Below are 23366 nucleotides of genomic sequence, written 5' to 3'. Positions count from 1 at the left end.
GAGCATCGCTCAAAACAGTGAAGCGACACACGTCAGCTAAAACCACAATAATACTCTATATTTCACCTGCTTGGCAGTAATGTTAGCTGACCAGACTAACATCTGGTTAATCTCTCAATGAATCAATGCTGATCCTAGTGATAACTTTTCCTGCTTCAGCCTCCCGACCGTGGTCAGAAGGAACAGGGGAGACACCGGAGTTTTGGTCGGAGACGATAACGTTTCTCGCTGCAGAGCCCCGTCACTTCACAAGACACGGGAAACCTCTGTTGGTCTAGAGGAGCTGCAGCATTTATTTCTGCACAAACGTCCCTTGTACATTCACTAGATATTCTCAGAGATAAACTAACTCTTCTGCAGTGTGGAGCGGGAGAGAACGAGCGCGGTGTGTGAGTGAAGGCAAGCAGGCAGAGGAGCAGAGTACAGCAGAGACTCCGGCCCTGGATACTAAAGCTATGGTCTCCCCTGTGTCTTCTGACGGGAGGCTGAAGCAGGAAGAGTTAACACTGTTTTGGAAGACGGGCTTCCCTAGATATAACTTTGCGGTTTTGGTGCTTCCGTGTAGTTTGTGTTGGAGTCTGAGTCTGAACAGCGTAGCCACACTAGAGGGCGCACGGGACACCGACCCGCAATGATGTATACATGTAAGAAGTTACAAACAGCAGTTTTAAATATCCTTGAGTCTTCATATTGACATGATTTTCAAGGAGACAGCACTTATTTTATCCCAGAAATGTAACATTTTCAGGTTAGCGCTGCGTTTCACCCCCAAAAAAAATATCAGACACCTCTGCCAAATCATCAAAGTACAGACGATCATCAGAGAACATTCTAACGTACATGAAAAATGCAAGAAACCTCAGGAAGAGCAACAGAGGAGGGATCCCTCCCCCTGGATGGACAGACATGCAATAGATGGATACAGAATAGACTGACATAGTAGAGAGAGAGAGAGTGAGAGACAGAGAGAGGTCCCAGGATGTACAGCACAGATGAGTGAAAAGAGAGGACGGAGGATAAACTAGGGGGAGAGAGAGAGAGAGGTACAGAGCTGTGCTTGTGGGACACAAACAGATACAGGTAGAGAGATGCAGTGGCTTACAGAGAGTTAATTACACTCTAGCGTTGTTCCAAAATTGCCATTGAGGGGTCTGCTCACCCAAATTAATAAAAATAAAAATCTTTCCCACTTAACCCCTAGTGTTGGCTCACCATGCAGATAGCTTTGGTTTTAGGGTTTCAACCAGGTTTCAAAATCTGTGCTCAAAACATTCAACATAATTCACAGACCTTGCCATTGTAAGTGAAGCTACTTTCTACCAAAGTCACAGTCACAGATGGATTTTCAAAAGGAGGGTTAATGTGCAGGTGTGTGAATTTTTACGTTGGGTTACGGGTTTTGATTTATGTTTGGTTTATATGTTGTCATCGATATTTGTTAATCAAAAAAAATATACAAAAAAAAACTCTGGGCCCATAAAATAGGTCAACACTATACAGAACTAAAAAAATAATATATTCTTAAGAAATAAACAAATCTCTAAACTAGAAATCACACACCCTCTCCATAATGTGGTGGGCTAACAGCTCTGCATCTTCTTCTCAGACCTGACAAGACGTCCCTCCAGCAGCAGCAACCTCGATACTCAAAGAAATAGAAATAAGAACAACTAATAGTCTTAACTAAAGAAAAAGTTAAGTGTGACTGCACAGGACTTAAATGTCTGCGCCACAAATATAACTAATGTACTGTAAAAATACTTAATAAACTATGAGTAGCCTATAATGTATGAAACAAAAGGTGTGTGTCATCGTGAAACTGTGACCCCCTTTACACCTTTTTTTGTTTTTTGGTGATCGAATTGCAATCGGATAGTACTTCACCTCATGAAAGTACAGCTGTAAATGCACCCAAAACACCTGGGGTGGTCAGGGACGGATTGTGAGAGTAAATGCAAATTTGTTTTCAATCCACATACAACTACGTGAGCGGAAATTTGTAATGCTCGGGCGTTCGGTAGTAAACAACAGCAAATATAAGTTTCGGCCATGTGTGTGTGTGTGTGTGGGAGGGGTGTCTCCTTTATGGGCACTCTCCCCCTAAACGGTGGCGTTTTGAGGCCGATGCGTCCGCGCTTTACACGCCGCCTCTCCGGCAGTGCTCGGCTTCAAGCTTCCGCTCAGCCCTTTCAGACAGAGCGATCGGATCTCAACGTGGACACTGGAGACGCATATTAACACCAGGTGTAAATGTAATGAGATTAAATCATATCTACTGTAGATACAATCTGGCACCAATGTGCATTTTAATCGCCAGGTGTAGAGGGGGTTTGTATTTATGTGCAATGTGAATGATATTCAAAAGGTCAAAGTAAACTATATGAGGACAGAATAAGCTACAAAGTCTAAACTATACAGAAATCTAAGGTGTGTGAGGGCAGGCAGGTTACCGACATTCAATTCAGTCCTTGTTGCTGCCCTCAGTCTTTTAGAGCATTCTCAAAGTGTGCCAAAAGTAACTAAATATTTACTATTAGTTGTCAGTTATGTGATGAAAGTTGTTACTTGTTATGCATAGGCATACTAAGTTAACTCAATTTACTCTCTTTCACACCAATGACCAGGGTTATCTGACCTTTGTGTCAATTCAAACCAAGCCAGTCAACCCGGGTTGAATCCTGGTCAGGCCAATGTCGTATGGTCGAACAGATTCTGTCCCCCCCGGGAAACGACAAGCTGACATTCACACCCACTCCATGCAGTGATTGGACAGGCATGCAGAGGTTTTAACTTTTCTCTCTATCTCCCTTTTTTCCTTTGCTACACAACTATTTCTGTCAATTTTCAGGTGTCCTGTGTCTTCCATGAGAGACTGTGAAAATGTGTGGCATCATCCCCATATTTAAATGATTGCGGCGATTGAACAACTGTCAAATCTGTGATGATTTGATTTACAGGAAGATATTAAATAGGATACAGCGTCTTAAAATTGTAAGTGTATTCCTCTGGACAAATTTTGCATGCCTCTTATTTAAACACAAGGTAATTACTGAGTCATAGATATTGATCAACAAACCCTATATGGCCATCCATTTTTACTAGGGGGCAATAAAAATCCTTTATCGTTCTATCTTTAAAGGCTCCTAGTGGGGGTGTTGGCTGGGAAACAATAAACAGCCAGTAACCAGTTTAGGAGGTCAAGCTCTGACTGTTTAAACAAGACAAAGTAAAGTCATTACTCTGATCTGCGGAACAACTAACCACCATTATAGAAAGCTTCAACCTGCCCAGTATCATCAGCTAACTAAAACACAAAGTCATCGTCAGACAAGTGCAACCAGTCAACATATATAGGTTGGCATACTGATATATATACAGTATGGCTCTCTCTTTAACGTTACCACAGAAACAAGGAGGAAGCAAACCTGCCTGACGTTAGTGATCTGACAATAACTCCAAAAACTCCGACCAAACGGTCAAACTAGGCAGCGCTGATCAAATACGAATCAATATTCTGTTACTGTAATGTCTATTTCTCGCCTCAAATGTTTTCAGAAACATCTTGTAGTGTACTGTTTAGCTGTACAATGAGAACGTTTGTGACCCGGCAGCCATGTTGAGATCTGTTCAGGAAATACCAAGCACCGCCCACCAGCCAGAGCACAGCCAATAGGAACGCTCTCTCTCTCTCTGAAATGACCTGTGATTGGCCAAAGTCTCCCGTCATGGGCTAGATTTTCTGAACCCTTAAAATAGAGTCATGAGGAGGTGCAGAAGTCTAGTTATCTCTCAGAACACTTGAATTACAATATGATGAAAGGTTATTATGGATTTTTTGCCCAATGACGCCAAAAACATACTGCCTACTGCAGGTTTAACTTTGTAGTTTTTGCTTTGAACAGACGTAAGTGTCAAAATGTACTTTTCTTTTCAACATAGATGAGCCTAGTACACAGCATATAGCTATTTAAGTATAGACCTTTTCAAACTTGACAACATAAACATTCTAAATGGGCCTCTTTATACTTCCTGTTGCAATGTTTGGTAATACAGTAGCTGACAGGAAGTAAACTTGGACCAAAGCTGTTGCCCCTATGAACAGAATGTCAATGAAAAGGTCTATAAAGCAGGAAAGGGGGAAAGTTGACCAAGTTGTACCAAGCTTGCTCAACTCTTATTAGAGCACAGATCAGAAAGGGGCGGGACTTAGGAAAGGTCAATTGAGCCTTGTGTGTGTGTGTATGTGTGGACAGGTTAGTTGTTTGCCAAACACACTCACACACATGCATAGGGGCACGCAGCTCCCTCTCTCTCTTCCATCCACATCAGCGTGATGAGCGGATGGAGGCTTTTAACTAATCACATCATCTAAAAGGAGAGAACAAAGGAGAGAGTGAGAGAAGAACGGGAAGGAGAGAAAAAAAAACAAAAGCTTGTGTGAAAGGAAGGTGAAACATTTCTTATGAATGAGTCATCCTCTTCCTATTACTCGTTCTCTTTCTTTCACTCTGTCTCCCTCTCTTGGACTCCCCCACCACCACCACCACCACCCCACTCTCTCAGGTCTTATCTCCTTCATATTGCACACTCAAGGTATTTGTAATCCGCTTATACTTGTTCAGCCTTCTTCTACATTGTAACTTAATATGGGCTGTGCCCCTGTATGTGTGTGTGTGTGTGTGTGTGTGTAATAGATATAAGGTAACAGTATTACTGTATTTACCACCTGCCACTGTGCATATCTCTCTCTCATTCTCTCTCTCACACACAAACGCAGACATAGATGAAGAATCCGTGGTGAAAAGTTCAACATAGCTGTTCTCGTAAATTAATAGAATTTAATTAAGGAATTTAAGACATATGCACGCAGTGTGAGCGATAGCATGCACAGGAACAACAGGTGGGGTGAAGAGGGCACGCAGAAAGGATTGGAAGAATAATGATATATAGTCAGACATGACAATGAATCAAAGAGAGATCAAAGTGCTTACTTGATAGATGGCAGTATACAGTCTGACCGTCCGTCCGTCCACCCATTCAACTATTTGATAGAGAGCAAAATATCTCAACAACTACTGGCTAGACTGACATGCAGTTCGGTATAGTTATAGAGTTTTGTGACATGGCTTCCCCCTGCAGTGGCACTTTCAGTTCGAAATTTCCACTTGATCAGCACTTGTCTATGATAAGATCACTGAAAACTAATATATGCACAGTATGTGTTGCTGATGGTCATGGTCCCCAGAGGATGATTCTCAGTGTTTCCTCTAGTGACACCATCAGACCAACAGGTCCACTTGTTCTCAGCAAATATCAGAATGTGATGGGCAGATTGCCATGAAATTAACTTGTGTGCATTCATGCTCTGTGGAGGATGAACCATTTTGAGTTTGGCAATTTAATTCTGTAGTAGTATTGAGGATAAATATGTTTAACCATCTACTGACAAAGCTCTGTTTTTTTTTTTTTTTTTTTTTTCTTGGGGTGTAATGGACATTTTAACCTTAAGAGGTCACTTAAGCCTTCTACTGTTACTGTGACCATTAGCATGTCATTGCCAAATGAACAGTACTACCTTGATAAAATCACTGCAAACAAATCTATAACAATAGTGTAAATAGGACCATATTTCCCACAGTAGTAGTGGCTTTTTTTGATCGGCTTTCCACTTCTTTCACAATCTTCAATCAACTAGAAACTCAACTCAAGCTCAGTTTGAGCTGGATGAACAGCGCCCTCTTTGTATTGTGTTATATGAAGCAAGCCAAATCTAACTCCAGGGGGACATGGAGTCACACCCCGTGTGTGTGTGTGTGTGTGTGCGTGTGCGCGCGCGCGCGTGCGTGTGCATGCTTTCTGTGAGATTGGGGAACTCCTCTGTATAGAAAAGGCAAACCAGCAAATATCATTACCAGCTGGATTCAATCATGCCATGCTCTCATAGTCATACTCTCTCTCTCTCTCTCTCTCTCTCTCTCTCTCTCTCTCTCTCTCTCTCTCTCTCTCTCTCTCTCTCTCTCTCTCTCTCACACACACACACACAAACATGCACGTACACACAGCTGGTCCTGGAGTATAAGGTCTCTAATTGAAACCCTCTATTTGTTTATAACCCCGTACTCTCTCCTAACACACACTGCGTACAACTTCTGGTAACAGCTTTACAGGCTGTCTGTGTGTATGTGACACAGAAAATGAAAGAGAGAGAGAGGGAACCGTGTTTCTTGTAATGCATCTTTAGCAGTTGTTTTAAATAACCTGGAATAGATTCAGCCTGTTCTTCTCATCATGTTGTTACGTTGCAGTTCAGGTCCGATCAAAGTGACTAGTTTCACCTATATGAAGAGATTATTTTGACCAGCTTTGCTATGGCAAAGCATGTATCACAATATGGTTAACGTTTCTCAACCGTGGGTTTTGGACCTGAGAAGAATAAAGTAGATTAGAAGTGTACATACAATTTGTAATATCAGCCCCGTCTTAAAATGTCATCAGTATTAGCCGTCAAACCTTTTTTTTTCTCCAGCAGAAGAAAGACATTGGGCCTCATGAACATTGTTTGTATTCTTATCATAAATCTCTTTTCTGTGAGGTTTGCTCTTATGTTAAAGACTCTTAACTGCACACACTAGTCGTAAGTGGCTCGTTTCAGCCTGATGAACGTCACGAGAAGGTGTGTGTTTGTGAGATTTTATCATTACCATAATCACTGCCCATAACATCGCCATGTTCCAGTATTTTTGCCACCAGTTAACCTGAGTTTAACTGGTGTAAGAAGGTGATGGCTGTTAATTCTGTATCTTATAGTCTAGATCAGCACTTCCTGTTTAATTCTCCTCTCCCTTTCCTACACACATATTCAGCATTTTATAAACCTTCCACCACTGTCAGTACTGACTGAAGAGGTCCCTCTGCCTCCTCTCTTCTCACCTTTATTTTTCTCTCCCTCTCATCCAGATACAGTACATCATCTTTATCTCTCACTGTCCCCGGCATTTCCTCTCTCTCTATTCTTTCATTATTTCATTTTCTCCTGTGAATAAAGAAAGAAGCCATAAATTATCAGTGCTCCTTCAAGCTCCTCTGTCTAACATGGATATACAATCGCACGCACGCACGCACGCACGCACGCACGCACGCACGCACGCACGCACGCACGCACGCACGCACGCACACACACACACACACACACACACACACACACACACACACACACACACACACATACACACACACACACACACGCACACAAACACACACACACAGCTTGTTAGTGTTGGATCACTGGTCATTTCCTAGGACACAATTTGATGGAACACAGCCTTAAGAGTGTGAGTGTGCGTGCGTGTGCATGTGTCTGTGTGTGGTGTGGACTCTATAGTATATACATATATACAGCCAGCTTAACAGGTAACTTAAATCAAGCAATCTGATTGGTTTATAGCTGTGATTTAATAACCACATACCACGGCTATGACGTATAATTCCTTTGCACTTTCAGTATCACTCGCCTGAGAAAAAAAAACTTGGGTTGTCATGGATGGGGGGGCATTTATTGTGCAACCACTGAGAAACTGTCCAGCGTCAGTAGGATGACTTTGATAACTGCTTGCACTCGACTTGCCTCTTCTTGTTAGGTGGAGGTGTGTTGCTTGGTGTGGCGAGGATGTTGCTCCACTTTCTCCAGTCCCTGAGTTTCGGCTGCCGAAAGCTCTGGGGAGAGGTTTCCTCACCCTTGTGGCCATTTACGGCCAATAATCTCTCTGGTATCCCGCATTAGACTGTTTCTAAGTCGTGGTGATGCGGAGGCAGCGGTTAGTGTGATTCTGCTGCGTTCCTGCTTGCTTTCATATGCTGGGCAACGCTGGGGAACCTCGTCTTTCCGTAGCTCTGCATGTTGTTTAGCAGCTGGATTTTTTTTTCTGGAGATGGGCACGACTCAATCCACTCCTCCGTAGCAGCTAACCAGAAATGTTTCCATTTTGCAGCAGGTTTTGGTAGCTAACTTTCTTACTTTGTGTCTGTAACCTGTTCCGTGTTGGCAGAAGTGATACTCCCTTGACCCTGTCGCTAAGCAACCATATCAACACATTGGTCTAACCCAGGGGTCAGCAACCTTTACTATCAAAAGAGCAATTTTTGGCCAAAAAATAAATAAGAAAATCTGTCTGGAGCTATAAAACGTACTTGAGCATTATAATGAAGGTAACACCGCCTATTAAGTTTAATGCAGAGAGGACCCGAGTGCCAACAAGAGGCAGGACATTGAAGAATCGTCTTGAGGAGATTTGGCTGGAAGCTCTTTTCAGCAGGAGTTTCCAGTGTGTCTGTCCTGGAAATGTCTTTCAGTTACTTTTTTTTGTTGTTTGCTAATTTCTCGCCACAGAAAGCAAACAAATCTGTCCACGCACTATTTAATTCTCCATTTTCCTCTAAGAATTTTCTTTTTTTGGCGATTTGGAAACCTACTGTAGCTAGGTAAACTCAAAACTAACCAACGCTATTGAGGATTGGCAAAATCAGAGGATAAGTGACGGGCCGTAGACGTACGTAGGCTATGACACACAGTTTAGTTTACTGAAATGTTAAAACTTATTTTATTATTCAGTGTAAAGGCTAGGGATGCACCAATCCCACTTTTTCAGTCCTGATACCGATAGCGATACCTGGACTTTGGGTATCGGCCCATTGGTATCGGTGCATCCTTAATATAGGGTACACATTTTTGCAATTGGAGAATGTAAGAATCACTTTAGGCCTACAACAATGATTAATTAAAATTGAAAAAAAAAAAAACTATTATTCATTTCTATATAATTATTTGTCAAAGCCACAGGGAGCCACTGGAGAGGGGCTAAAGAACCGCATGCGGCTCCAGAGCCGCAGGTTGCAGACCCTGGGTGTAATGTTTTTTATCAGACGCAGAGCGATACTAAAAGTGCATAACCGTGTTATATCACGAACCAATCAGATTGCTTGACTTGAGCTACGTGTAGTATAACTGGAATTATATAGCTTTATAAAGGCATAATTCCAATTGCAAACCTTACCCCTCTCTCACTTTATCACAGAGAAGCCAATCATTGTATTTTAACTGACAGATCACCGTCACAAAGCTAAACCTGTGAGGTTTTTTGGGACCTAAGTCAATGAAACTTTGTAACTTATTAAAGGAAGTGGCCCTATACACACACACACACGTGCACTGCTCTGCTTACACTATGCTGGCTGAGAGTGACATGCAAGGGTCTCTGTCACACACACCCAATGAGTCAGAGAGGGTGTGTGTATCCCGTTTTTATCACCCAGTTATTCATCAGCTTGGAGCCATTTGAAGAGGTTCTGTGTGTGTGTGTGCCCAACCAAAACATCTTTGTGTGACCATCAATATGGCATATTTCCATCAAAAGGTAGTAATCTGTGTGGGTTTGTGCTGTGTGCTCTCAGTGTGTGTGTGTGTGTGTGTGTTATAGTATGTTGTGTTTAAACCACAGGTGGATAAAACAGCAGGTCGCCATCATTTATCCTAAATGGTTTAGTCCGCCCCCCCATATGATCTTAGTCATCACTGTTATTTAGAATGGGCTGCGCAGAGGTTGACAGGGTAATGTGTGCACACATACACACATGTAGGCTGCCCTTTCTTGCCCACACACACAGCTACAGGGTGCACTGGTCAAGATGATTACTGTTATTTTGTAGTCTGGCCAGGAGGCTGAAATGTCCGAACTCATAGTAGCTGATACACACACACACATGCTCACACACACATACACACACACACCACCACCACCACCACAGTGAGAGGGAGTTACGCTACGTTATCTCACCATCGACTCAAATCCCCACATACTGAATGAAGGATTACGAAAAAGGAGAAGTCTCTCTTTTCTTTTCCTCTCTTTTCCCTCCCTTCTGCTGGTTTAGAGTTCTCGCCTCATTGCGTTTTTTTCCCTCTTTAATTCACCAGTTGGCTTGTTTAAGCCACCCTCTGTCTTTCTCTCTCTCTCTGTCTCCCTCTCCCCCGTTTTCCTTTCACACTACTCTTTCATTTCCATCTCTCTCTTGCCTTCTCTCTCTCTAAGGTTGTGAACTTGCCCAGTGGGGGTCCCATAGAATGAAATGAAAGAGCTTAGGGACCCGTATCACACACGCTCCTACACACATACACACATTTAAATGGCGGGAACAGCTGAACTTGCACTGAAACACACACACACACACACACACACACACACACACACACCACTCCCCCTCTCTCTCTCTCTCCATCGATCACACACACACCCACCACACACACTCTGAAGGCCTATAGAGTCTATATTGTGTGTGTCAGTGGGGGGGCACCAGCAAATACACTGGTGTTAGAAAAGCCTCGCTGCTGGAAGGAGTTGCGATTGAGGAAAAAGAAAATCCCCACAGCTCCAAACCCCTCTCTCTCTCTCTCTCTCTCTCTCTCCAGCATTCTCCTTTTCCACAGGGAATTGTGATATAAAATAGGTAAATGGAAGAGCATGTTTTTTTCTCACTGAAGTTGGTATTCAATGTGGGAAAACATTCTGAAATGTATGAGATTCAAATGTAATCCCTTCTCCTTGAGAGATTCTTCCTTTTGAGACAGGGACTGTGAAGCAGAAAATCAAGGACACTCAGTCAGTTTCGATGGACTTTAGGGAACACACAACGAGTAAAACACCTCACAGAAAGGTGAAATAATTTAGTTTCCATTGGTCCGACATGTGAAGTCAAACATACAGTAACGTTATTATATTATAGAAGAAAAAAATACAAACAGAACTGACAACGCGTATGTAAAACATCTGTTAAGACTGTGCAATGAGCAAAACATATCTGCATATCTAGAAATTCTTGATCACAGAGACTGTGGCTGTTGTTTTCCAGTGTGAAGTGGCAGTATTAGTAATAAGTACTATAGCAACCCAGTGCTGTTGGAAAGTATGTGGAACTGGAAATGCATATGAATCAGTAACATCGGGGATTTTCGTTAGAGGAGATTTAAATATCTACATTAGCTGTGCTTCCATTCAATTGTCGAGCAAAATTAGACAATTTTCCATCAACTGGTTTGAAGCGAATAAACTCGGCTACAACAGTTTGGTCAGAAGTTGGCGCTATAGGCTATACGCATGACTTTAATCCACCATACAGAGTAGAAGAAGTAGAGGTTGTGTAGGAATTTGTTTCAATTGGACAGGGTTCTTTCTCGTCATTTAGTATTGGCCGTGTTTGATGCTGTCCAGAGACGAAGACAAGCATTCACACGTTACGGGAATAACAGGGAAGAAGCCAACGGTGGAAACAGCTGATCAGTCATGTGAGTTAAATGTTCGCCACATCAGAATTTATTCGACAAAGGCGTTTCCATAATCCATTTGGTATATTAACTCTTTTTCGACAAAGGCATAAACCACCTCAAGCGAACGTAAAAACATTCGCAATTGAGGACGTTTTATCAAATTTTGCCGTTTCCACACAGCTTTTCTAATGCGATACAAATAAAATGATGTGACTGTGAAATGACAGCTGCAAAAGAAGTGTTGTGTAAATATGAGTTTTCTATTTGACCAATGAAAATGTTCCATCAGCGGTGGTTAGACTAAAAGCCTAAACACACACATATTTTTTCAAACTGTTGTTTTTGTCATTCATATTTTCACAGAGAACACAAATATTATGTGGCGAAAACGCAACATTTTCTTTCTTTTTTTCGGAACAAGGTACATTTTCTGAGCTCTTGCACCGTAAATAAAGGCATCAACCAATCACGGAAGTTGCACTTATATTTATGAAACAACAGCACGGAGACTCAGTGAAAAATATTACACTGTTGCAATGTTGTTGTTTTTTATCAGTCTCTGTGGTCAGGAAGCGGAGGGGAGACTGTTTTGCCTCCAGGCCCGAGGTTGATGCTCACTTTGGCGTTAATCCGCTTCACTTTACCCGGCAGTTGGGAAGCAAGACATGGGAACTTTACGAGGGTCTTGAGGAGCTGCGGCGTTTACTCATGGACAAACTGAATCCTACGCTGTACATTTACTACCAACTTTACAACTTTACAGTTAATTTCTTCAACACCTGTCTGCTCTGACACATCCACCATCTCTTTCTTTTCCTTCAACCACACACTGGCCTGAGCCATTCCCTAAAGCAGCTATGCTACTCTTAGAACATGTGCATCAAACTGTGTCAACACCCTACCAGGGCCTAGCCAGAGTATAGAAATCAGTGATGTCCAGAATCTGTTCTTTTAATGGAGCTTCTTTACTGCATTTATACACATCGAAGCCAGATTCTAGAAATTAAATCATTATACGTATAATGATGCCTCTCACACATTTGATTTCACTCACACGTTACTTATAGATCCACTTTATCATAAACATTCAAACCAGTGGTGTTATTTGTGCTGGTGTACGGTGACCAGACGTCCCGTTGTTTCCGGGACTGTCCCGGTTTTCAAGCTGGGTGTCCCGAGTCCCGACAAATATCTGTAGAACACTCCCAGTTTTCACTACATAACAATATTCTACTTACATAGACGTTTATCATGTTCCACTTATTAATTAATTTGTGCGCATGAGATAAGTATACAGAGAGGCAGCACAGCGCACCGCTGCAATAGAGAGTGATGTTCCACGCGGTCAAGCCACAATTACGCACGGTCACGGCAGATGTGCTGGTTACTTTCAGTGCGCATCAACAGGCATTTCGCTACGCTTATAAGTCCCTCAGGACCGTCCGTTCCTGTCGGTCTTTCACCCGGTGTCTCCAGCCTAGACAAAATGTCCTCTGAGCTCCACAATGTTTATTATAATAGCCTGAGGTTGTGGCCAGCAACGTGATATGATAGAGATTTTTCGGGTTCAAAACTAAAGTTGAAAAATTATTTCCCAGAAAACAATACGTTTCCTCTGAGGAAAACTCTCTACAGGACTCCCAGACTGCCAATGCATCATGATGCTGATAGTCCTGTGATTAAAGGGGGAGAAAGTAGTGAATGTGATAAGTCATTATGTCACTCACAGCCTCTAATGCACCCCCCTTTAATAATGCGTTCTGTCTGATTCCACTCAGTGCTCAAATGCGCCACATGTTCGCCAAGTTAGCCATCCTGATGAAAATGCCTATGATGCGTGCATATTAGCATGTGCACGTGCGTGCATGAACGTGCGGTACACTCAAAGGTCCCGGTTTGAGCCATAACTATTCCATAAGCACCTTTCACTTGTAAAGGATATAAACCAACTCAAATCTCAAATCAAATTCTGCCCAATATTTCATCAGTGCTGTCTCACCATCACACTCCCCACCCCCGGAGCACAGAGGAGAGGACTGTATGCTGCTGACACTCGTGGTCAACTGTGGAGCACACCGCAGCTGATGAAATGCCAGGATGATGCAAAGACGTGGCAGGTGGCAGGACTCAGTCTGACTTGACTTTCCCTGATGTTAAGCATAAATATACTGAGTCCTGTTCACCTCAACCACGGTAACTAGGCTAACTGATGAAAGTATCATCACTAGTTGTAGAAATCTAAAATAACGTCAAATGGAGTTAAAGATTTGCAGAACAGAGCGTCAATTGTTGTTAATAATATCTTCTACTGTTCTTATTATCACCAAGTACCATTTTAGTTTTCATAGTTTTTCTGTGGTGGCTGCCACACACGCTCTTCCTTCTCCAGCCACCTCACCCAGCACATCTTCACCACCTTAGCAATAACTTGTCTTTTAATTTCAATCAGAGGCAGAGTAGAGGTGGGTGTTCACGGAAGGCATATGCATGCCCGACAAGGGCATTTAGTCTCTCCCACACAGATAGCTGTCTTATTGAAAGCTGTCAGTTTCAAGCAGTTTCACGTCATTCGGACACAGAGAGACAGTGGGCTTTATAGGAAATAATGACCTCATAGCTGGCCACGTCCACGTACCCTACAAAAATAGCATAACCAAGTTTGAAACACATATACAGAAAAATATAAATTTATACAGAAAGAAACAGTGGCACCAAAAAGGAGGATATTTTAGAACTCCCCCTACATTTTTCTCAAATGAGGCTTTCAGGGGAGCCGAGCTCCCCGCAGCTCTCCCGTATTTCCAAGCCGGGTAAATTCATCATAGAAGTTGGAATTTGTTGTGATAACGTGACAGACTTCCAGACGAAATTGACATGTGAGGTAGCTAGTGAAGTTGATACAGTAATGAGTGGGCATGAACTTCGACTGTCAAGCAAAACAGATAAGGTTCTATGGCCAACAGCGTTGCATTTATCTATGAGTTGTGAGTGACTTTTACATTTTGTAAACCTATCCAATCATACGCTGACCTCACTAAACGCGTCTTTATGTTGGGTGTTTTTCATGGCCGCAACAGTTGCTGATGGCCTGACGATTTTACCTGCCACCGACAACAATTTACACGCATGGTGGGTGCATGGAAGCATTAACAATATACCTACATACGTGCAAAGATAGATAATGATTGTATATACCAAGGAAATATGTAATGAAAACAGTGGCATTAAGGATTAAAGATAACCCTACACTTAATATCTTCATCTCCTTGCCAGTGGCCTCTATTCCAAAATCCATACTCCATTAACCTCTATGGGAGATGATGCTTATGTCATTAGCTTGTGTGCGTATGTGTGATGATGATGATGATGATGATAATGATGATGATGATGATGTATAGGTTAATAAAATATTTAGGCCGTGTGTACGGTTGTGTGTGTCATGACTAAATCAGTTCTTTGGGCACACGATTATTAATCTTACATTTCAGAGTGAAATTAAATCATAAAAAGGACCGGCTTAATTGAATGGCAGGAAATAAAACACGCATCTCTGCTCTCCTTCTTCCCTCGTATCTCATCATGTATGTATTTTCTGTATATTTACACATTCATCTCATGCTTTCCTTTTCATCGTTTGTTCGTTGTTTGTTCCCCAGGGTTGGGTATTGTTTAAAAACTATGATACCAGTACCCTTAAAGTGATGCCGATACCAATAGAGTACTTCAATTGATACCTTTTTGTTTCTACTTAATTCGATATCCATCATGTGAATGGAAGCATTCAGTTGTGTAAAACGCTATCGCCACCACATTTATTTTTTATCAGACGCCACAGGCGTGTAGTGTAGCCATCATTTTGAACGTTTTGGTGGTATCTCGCTTTGCTGACCTGCCAACTCCGTCAAATACACCATGCTCGACTTCACCACACCATAGACTCATATGGGTTGTAGCTCCTGCGGTATTGGGCCAATCACACATTGCATTAAATCTAAGAACGCTTGCAGTGATTGGCTATGAGCAAAACCATACAAATAGTCATGTCTTATAGATTTGGGCACAAAAAAATATCAAATGCAGGTATCGTTTCACAGTAGAAGTTTCAATTCTACTTGGTACTTATAAGGTATCAAGTACCGATATCCAACCCAATTGTTCTCCAGGGGGGCATGAACTTTTGTTACCAACTGTGACATAGGCACTTGGTGCAACATCTGTGTGAGCAACCACTCAAGTTAACCAGCTGGGGTTCTGAAGTTGTAACCTCAGCACACTGATTTTTCTATCAACCACAAGTGGATCATTTAAAGAAGCTAACGTAACCTCCTTTCCACAGCACGATGGGTCTTCACATATATTGTAAACGGATACATGACTTAACTTACTGGTAGTTAAAAACTAATGCTATGTGAATTTGCTTCTCCAGACAGAAGCACACAACAAAAGTTGACAGCACTTCGAGGCGCCCACTCTCACTTGTCAGTCAACTGATGCCAAGGGAAATGCCCACTCAGAGTCTTGAAGCTTAGACGTTTTGTCATAAACTGTTTTATCCTCCTTTTAAAAAAAATGTATTTATATTTTTACATTTTCTATACAAACAGTTTCAGATTGAGTTTAAGGGGACACCTAACTCAACTCAACTCCATGTATGAGTCATAAGGTTTCCAAGTCTATAATGTGCACAATTGCAGCAACAGCGACTGGTTCCATTGGTGTTGTGACCAAGGTTGTGTCAAACCATCCAATTTGGATTTGCTGAATCTACAGACAGTAGAAAATGTGCCACTGAAACACTGCCGTTTACAGTGTGCAGTATGCATGAAAAGCACATGGGTTTCTTGAGTTTCATGGTAAAGCCTGGCTCATTACACGCTCCACAAAAGGGCTCATACTGTAACCCAGGTGTATGGCACACACAGTCGTTCTGCTTCCATAGCAAACACAGAGCTCAGCTTCCCTGCATGGGACCTGGACGGAGGTTATAAACCAGTAATGGAAACAAAGCTGCAGAGGACGTTGCAGCAGCCATCTTGATGCAAGTTTTAGACTGAACACACTGCTACCACAAGACTACACAGGCTGTTCTCATGCACTGATCGTACTTACACATAATGCAGTATAATTCATAGATAGATGGGTCAAACAAACACAGGACTTTAGTCTAGGAGACCGCTGTTGGTGTCCTATGTGAAACCAGAAGTCAACGTTGATTTGTCACGTAACTTCCGTACTTAAATAACACCACTTCTTTAGTTATTTGAACCCAAACCAAAATCCTAAATCTAAGTAGTTATGCACTGTAGGGGCTTGCGCTGGCGCACTGATCGCTATTGTCGCTGAACATTCGTAGGAAAACGCACAAAAAACAAACAAATAACTTTTCATAAGATATCATACGAACTGTTGTGTGAGGATACGTTGGACTACATAAATCCCCCACCCCACCTTTTCCTCTGCATTGTTCTGCTCATATAGACTACATCGAATAACACCTGCAAACCCTTAAAAGGTAAGATATTCTTGACTTTTCTGGGGCTAGACATGGAGTTGCATTGCTCGTCAATGTCACAGCTGGTCCAGAGAACAACACACCCGCCGAGCCTTTTCACTAAACTCAGCCCGCCTCAGCGTTGTTGAAGCGGATGTGTCTGCATCGATGCTCTCTGTGTGATCATCCCCTTATCCTCTGGTGGCATTATGCTCCGTCTCTTGTGCAGTAAAGTCATCCGAACTGAGCTCATGTTGTTCCGTCGATCCTCTCTTTGGAGAACAGGAACAGAGGACATTTAAGTGTTCTATAAAACGTTAGAGGCACTTGTTCCCGTTCGCGTGTGGTCATGCTTGTGTGTGTGTGCAGGATAGCACAGTGAGAGGCTGCCCATGTGTGAAATAATGGAATGAATGTCAATTCCCTTCCAAGCGATATCCTCAGTCCCTTGTTACAGAGATATTACTAAAAGGACTAACAGCACTGTACAGACTAAACTCTAAGGAGTGTGATTTATTTATTTTAAAGGTTGGGTAATATGTTACCATAGATATGAAGAATATGAAGATCACCATGTTGAATAACAGGACAGACTGCTCTCTATACTGTTTTGGTGTAATATAGTTGTATTTAAAACCAAATATGTATTTATTTCTTAGTTTCATTTGTACTTAAAAAAATGTATGCAGCTTTAAGCTTCTGTTAAATTTACACCTGTTCTATACTTACACTTGTATTCATAAAAAAAAAAAGATTTAGGACATCAGAGAAAGAAATATTAAATACCAAATTAAACCAAAGTAAAAGAAAATAAACAAATGGATACATATTTAGAACAACAGAAATAATTTAAATACAATTTGAATAAACCAGATTTAACATCAGTTTAGATATGCAGCTGTAATATTTGTACTGTGATGTAATATACTGTATTATTGCAATACATTTAATAAATCTAAAATTAATAATAAAGATATTGCTAAGATAATAAAATAATATATAATATTAAATTATAACAAATATATATATATAAATTGTATGATAAAGGTAAATAAAAGGTAATAAAAATTATAGGTTAATGGTATTCATATCTTCTCACAGAAACACACAGAGCTGCAGCAGGCACTGTCGACTCAGGAACACATACACCGACTCCCACAAACACGTCACGCAGCTCTGCTTTGCTTTTTTGCATCACCGTTGTTCTTAAAACACACATGCACACACACATCTGCTCAAACACTTGACAGAATATAGGACTATAATTATTCTTTTAGATTAAGTAGTTGTATTAAATCAAATTGTCAAAATTCCAATTCCAATTGCAATACATTTCCAGAATAATGAAAAAAAAAATATGGAGTGGGTGTGTGTGTCTATCAACGCATGTGTGTGTGTGTGTCCTTGGATAACACATTTCTGCCTGTTTGTCTGCTGCCCAGTTCCTTTTAGTTAAGCCTAGTCACCCCCCCTCTCTTTCTCTCTCAGTACCTTTGGTTTATACAGCTGCCTCAAAACCTAACTACACACACACACAAACATAAATGTGGGTGTGCATATGAGTATGTATGAGTGTATGAGAGTGAGAGAAAGAGAGAGATCATGTGTGAGCGGCTGAGAGGTGTAGTTTCTGTGCTATGAATACATATGTGGTCGGGAAATCGGGGAGATCAGAGCAAAAGAATGCAGAGAGAGAGGGAGTGCCTCTCTCCCCGGCCCTCCTCCTCCTCCTCTCCCTCTCTCTCCTTCCACACATCTACACCTCCAACCTCCAAATGCTGAAATCCCGCCCCTCCCTCCCTCCACTTCTCTCCCCCTCTTTCTCTCTCTCTCCCTCTCTATCTCACTCCCCCCCATCCTCTGTGTCAGCCAATCCCATTCTTGCCTCCGCTCCCTTCTGGCCTCATGGCTCCGCCTCCCTCCTCGCTCAACCAGAAAGAGAGCTTCAAACTTACAGGAGCAGGGAGGGAGAGAGAGAGAGGGAGAGAGAGAGAGAGAGAGAGAGAGAGAGGGAGGCAGACAGAGACACACACAGCAGAGGTGGCAGAGGCAGGCGAGGAGACGGTGCTCACACACACACACACACACACTCTCACACACTCTCTCTGTAAGAGAAGCAGCAGCAGGCAGAGAGACAGAGAGAAAGCAACCGGAGTAGAGAATAAAGGAAGAGAATTCTGCATTTTCTTTTAACTGGCAGAGAAGAGAAAAAAGAGGAGGGAAAAGCAAGGAGTGTTTTTTCATTCTCCATCCCTCACTTGGAGTGCAGAGGGCTGGATGAAAACAAGAAGTGAGAGAAAAAGACTGAGGCAGTCCCACAGATAGAGAGAGCGAGAGAGAGAGGCGAGCGAACAACCCCTCAGAAAACGGGGCTTGTGCTTTTTATATCTTTGCCAAAGAAGAGAGAGGAAGAAGCGAGGGGAAAAGACAGAGACGGAGGTGTATTATTATTTTTTTTTCACCCTCAGCGAGCAGGACGACTCAGAGTGTTCATGCGTGCCTGAAAGGATCCTATGTGCTTTTTGGGAGCATTAACCCTTTAAGCCGGGCGACACTGGAGTACTCACACAGACAAGGTAGATGAACTGAATTCATTTTCATTTTTTCTTTTCTTTTCTTCAAGCCCACACAATGTGGCGTGTGTGTGTGTGTGTGTGTGTGTGTGTGTTGTGTCAGTGTGTGTCCGCATGCCTTGGGAAATTGCTTGGTCTCTAGTCAATTGCCTCTCATTGTGTGAATTCACTGACTGAATGTAAACTCACAGTCAATCAGTGTGTGTGTGTGTGCGTGTGTGTGTTTGAGTTTGTGTGTGTGTGTGTGCGTGTGTGTGTGTGTGTGTGTGTGTGTGTGTTAAAAGAGTGCCAGACTGGGGCCTCATGGTTTGATTTGGTGAGAAAGTGGCAACAGAGAGAGGGAGAGGGGAAAACCCGTCTTTGCATCTGAGCCAAGCCAACTGTGTATTTTATCTTCCATTTATTTTTCTTCTCTCTTCCCTCGTTCTCATCTGTCTGTTATTCCTTTATTTTCGCCCTGGTATATATTTTCTCTACATCCTCTGCCTCCTTTGTACTCTCTCGTTTGGTCCCTTTTCCCCTTTTTTCCCAGAGTCTTGGCTGGAGTCACACTTTCCGAACTAAAAGACTGTAAGGTTAAATCAAGCGGCAAGTTAGTCAGTAAGCCGACAGCCAGTCAGTCAGCCAAGCAAGCAAGCAGTCATTTTATTTCTTTCTTTCTTTATTTTTTTTTGCACTCACTCACTCAGTCACTTATAGTCCACACGCCAACCATTCAGTATTTCAGCTCATATTCATCTAAATCACTGCCAGCTTCTCCTTTAGTAAGTAGCAAAGGCTGCCAATCAATTATCTTGTACATCTCTGTGCTACAGTCCTCTTACGGCACAAACACACACACACACACACACACAGTGACACACACATGTATAAATATTTCAGTGGTTAATCATAAAGTAAGCATTAGCCTCAAGGTCTGGTTTTGATTTTGAGGCCATTACGTAGAGGGGCAATATTCAAAGGGAATGGAGATGGGGAATATTACCTTAATTAGGGTAGCAATCAATGTGGAGGACATAATGAGAAACATTCAGGACAAACTGCTGTCAGTCATAGTTGTTGGCAAAGTTACTCAAGATGTTTCGGCCCCTAGATGTCTCCTCGTGACCAGTGTTCCATCTCTTTTTTTTCAGCTTTTTTTTTTTTTCCTCCTCCTCATCCAGGGTAGACGCGTTACCTGCCGTGCTGTTAGTCATACACTGTCACGGTTTGTGATGAGGTGGTGAAGAAAGAGGAAGGTTAAGAATTATGTCCAGTCGATGATCGACATAAGGTCGACAGCTATCAGCCATCGGTTGACGGTATATTTTATTTCAAAGGCCCAATAACAACTTACATTAGTTCAGTGCTTGATGTCGAGGATGGACGTATCAAACCGAAACGTTCCCTTTAAACGTCAAATCTACCCTGCAGATAGAATGGACTACGTTAGACAAGAATATAATAATAATAATAGTATTTATTATTATTATTAATGGACTGTGAACTATGACGTAGCCAGCACTTTTATTAATTTGTTTTGAAAATAACGTCATTAATAACTTAATTATTATTATATGTATTCTCAATCAACTTTAATTTGACATAAACTATGAGGTCTGAATTTATACTTTATTTATACTATTTATAACATTCATGCACGTGTTTGAGTTTTAGACTGTAAATCAAAGGATTAACTACAACCTCAATATTATTATTTAATTTCGCAGACCAGGATTACTTTGAAGTTATCACACTTTATATAACACCTCACCTCACTTTTCTTTGCTCTTTCTTTTACCTCTAGCTCAGGGGTTCTCAAAGTGGGCACTCTGCCAGGGGGTCCGTGAAAAGTTTTCAGATCCGTCCATTTAAATTATGATGATATATATATATATATATATATATATTACAAGCCTTTTTTTTTTACAAAAGGCTGCTTCATAATTCAACAAATAATATTTAAAATGTTTAATTTATATTAGTTCATAGATTACATGTTAATCTAACAAAACTATAACGCTTAAAATCTGCAATGTTTAATATTTTTCTAATCCATTTCTCTTGTGTTGTTCTTTTGCATAACTAAGACTATAGACTTGTGAAAAGATAGGTTACAAATTATTCCAAGTCAAATTATTTTAAGGGACATACAGTACATGAGGGTGGTCCCGTAGGTATAGTCTCTATCTTGTTAAGCGGTCCTTGGCTGAAAAAAACAATTGAGAAGCTGTGCTCTACAGTAGCTGAAGATGAAGACAGGTCGGCCCACTGCTTTGGCGCTCAGTTTTTAGCATGAACTTAGTGACACGGTGACACTATATTCTAACTTTATTTATTAGGCACACATTCCTTCTCTTCAATCTTCACATTCTTCAAGTAAAACACAAATATACAGTAATAATATTTTGTAATATTGATATATTCCATTAAAAAATACCATATGTATTTTTACAAATATATATATATATATATATATATATATATATATATATTACATATGATCTGCAGCACAAAAGTAAACACAAATCCTGCTATCTGATGTGTAATGAAAAACATGATAAAAAGAAAAAAACATTTTTTTCCACAACTGAATGGAAAGAATAACAATGAATTTCAAAAGGGAATTAGTTTATACCTTGCTGTGTGTGTTACCTTTACAGAAGTGGCTAAACTGTATTTAACCCAGTTAAAAGGAGGGTTAACCCAGGAAAGCATCAGCTCATCTAATGTGACTATCTGACAATTTAACGCTTCTGCTTTTAGCATTGAGTATTGTGAAGTGCATGTTGATGTATGTGTGCGTGTATGTGTGTGTGTGTGTGTGTGTGTGTGTGTGTGTGTGTGTGGTGAGGTGAGGGTTAGGGTGGCTGGACTGTGTGCTGCTGCTCAAGCACAGAAAGAGAAGACGGGCTTTAGCTTTTTTTGCTTAATCGCTTCCAGACACAGAGATTTGCATTCCATTACTTTCTCTCTGTGTGTGTGCGTGTGTCTCTCTCTCTCTCTTTTCTCTCTTCCAGTCTTCTCCTCTTACTACCCCCCTCTCCCTCTTCCTCTCCCCTCCCCACCACTGTTACCTTTTCAATTAGAAACATAAATTTTGAGACGCTCCTAAAAAATGTGCGAGGCAAAAGAGGAAGTAAGTGATGGATTAAAGGAATTAAACTGTCACCGTGAGAGAGGGGGAAAAAAAAAATCTCGAAAACGCCTGTGGATGGACAGATCGTATAAAGAAAAGGAGGGCAGAGATGGTGGTAGAGAGAGAAGAACATGTGTTCCTGATTAAGATTCCAGTGGACCTATTAGGACTGATAAGACGTCAGAGTGAGATAGAGGGGCTTTAAAATTATATATCCCTTTTCATATCGAATTCATAGACCATTCTGCACAAAAGGTCAAATGATAATTCTGCAATTTGCTTCTATTTGCTCACATGTCTCTGAGAAGGATGGTGTGTGAATTAGGTGGTAGCTAAAAATGTGTCTGAGCAGAAAGCAAAAGACAGGTGCAGATGCTGTGAAGATGTCACAACGTAGTAGGAGAGTATTAAAGTGGTTGTTGATAATGTAGGGGCGCATGTGTGTGGCTTAGAATAATATAAGAAAGTGGCAGAGTTTTTGTCAAAAGTCCTTGTCCATGTTATTACTTATATTTTACTATTTGAAATGCTTATCAAGGTGTTTCTCGTGTGCACATATTTGGGCTTTTTATCTGCTTCTCTGGAATGTTTTAGTGGATTAGGCGGACTGAGTTTCAGACCAACCACTGTGAGAGAAAATGCAGTCAGTCAAGCAGCACAGACGGCTGCCTGCTGCATTCCACCGGTGCAATGGAACTACAAAAAAAGTATAATTTTGGTAAAGTTAGTATACAGCAGCAGCACATTTATGAAGTTTTGATCTGTATGATTAAGGAGCAACCTTACTTAAGGCCTCATTATAAAACTAGTATGAGTTCCTAATGATTATAGTCACAGCTTGATAGAAAAGGGATTTTATTACGGTAC

General features: G+C 41.4%; 1 protein-coding gene across 9 annotated transcripts in view; it reads left to right on the top strand.

Moving 5' to 3' along the window:
* The window catches only part of LOC119485982 (teneurin-3), a 387301-nt gene that overhangs the window by 138199 nt on the left and 225736 nt on the right, over nucleotides 1-23366 (top strand). Inside the window, exon 1 of one of the 9 annotated variants that reach the window (XM_037765853.1) lies at nucleotides 19118-19384. The exons of the other annotated variants lie outside the window; for them this stretch is intronic. The gene's annotated coding sequence lies outside the window, so the exon portion shown is untranslated. Of the gene's footprint in view, nucleotides 1-19117; nucleotides 19385-23366 lie in introns of those variants that run through there. 9 annotated transcript variants of the gene reach the window in all.

The sequence above is a fragment of the Sebastes umbrosus genome, chromosome 3 (genome assembly GCF_015220745.1).
Source record: "Sebastes umbrosus isolate fSebUmb1 chromosome 3, fSebUmb1.pri, whole genome shotgun sequence".
NCBI classification, from domain to species: domain Eukaryota; kingdom Metazoa; phylum Chordata; class Actinopteri; order Perciformes; family Sebastidae; genus Sebastes; species Sebastes umbrosus.
This window is presented reverse-complemented; position numbering and strand designations above follow the sequence as displayed.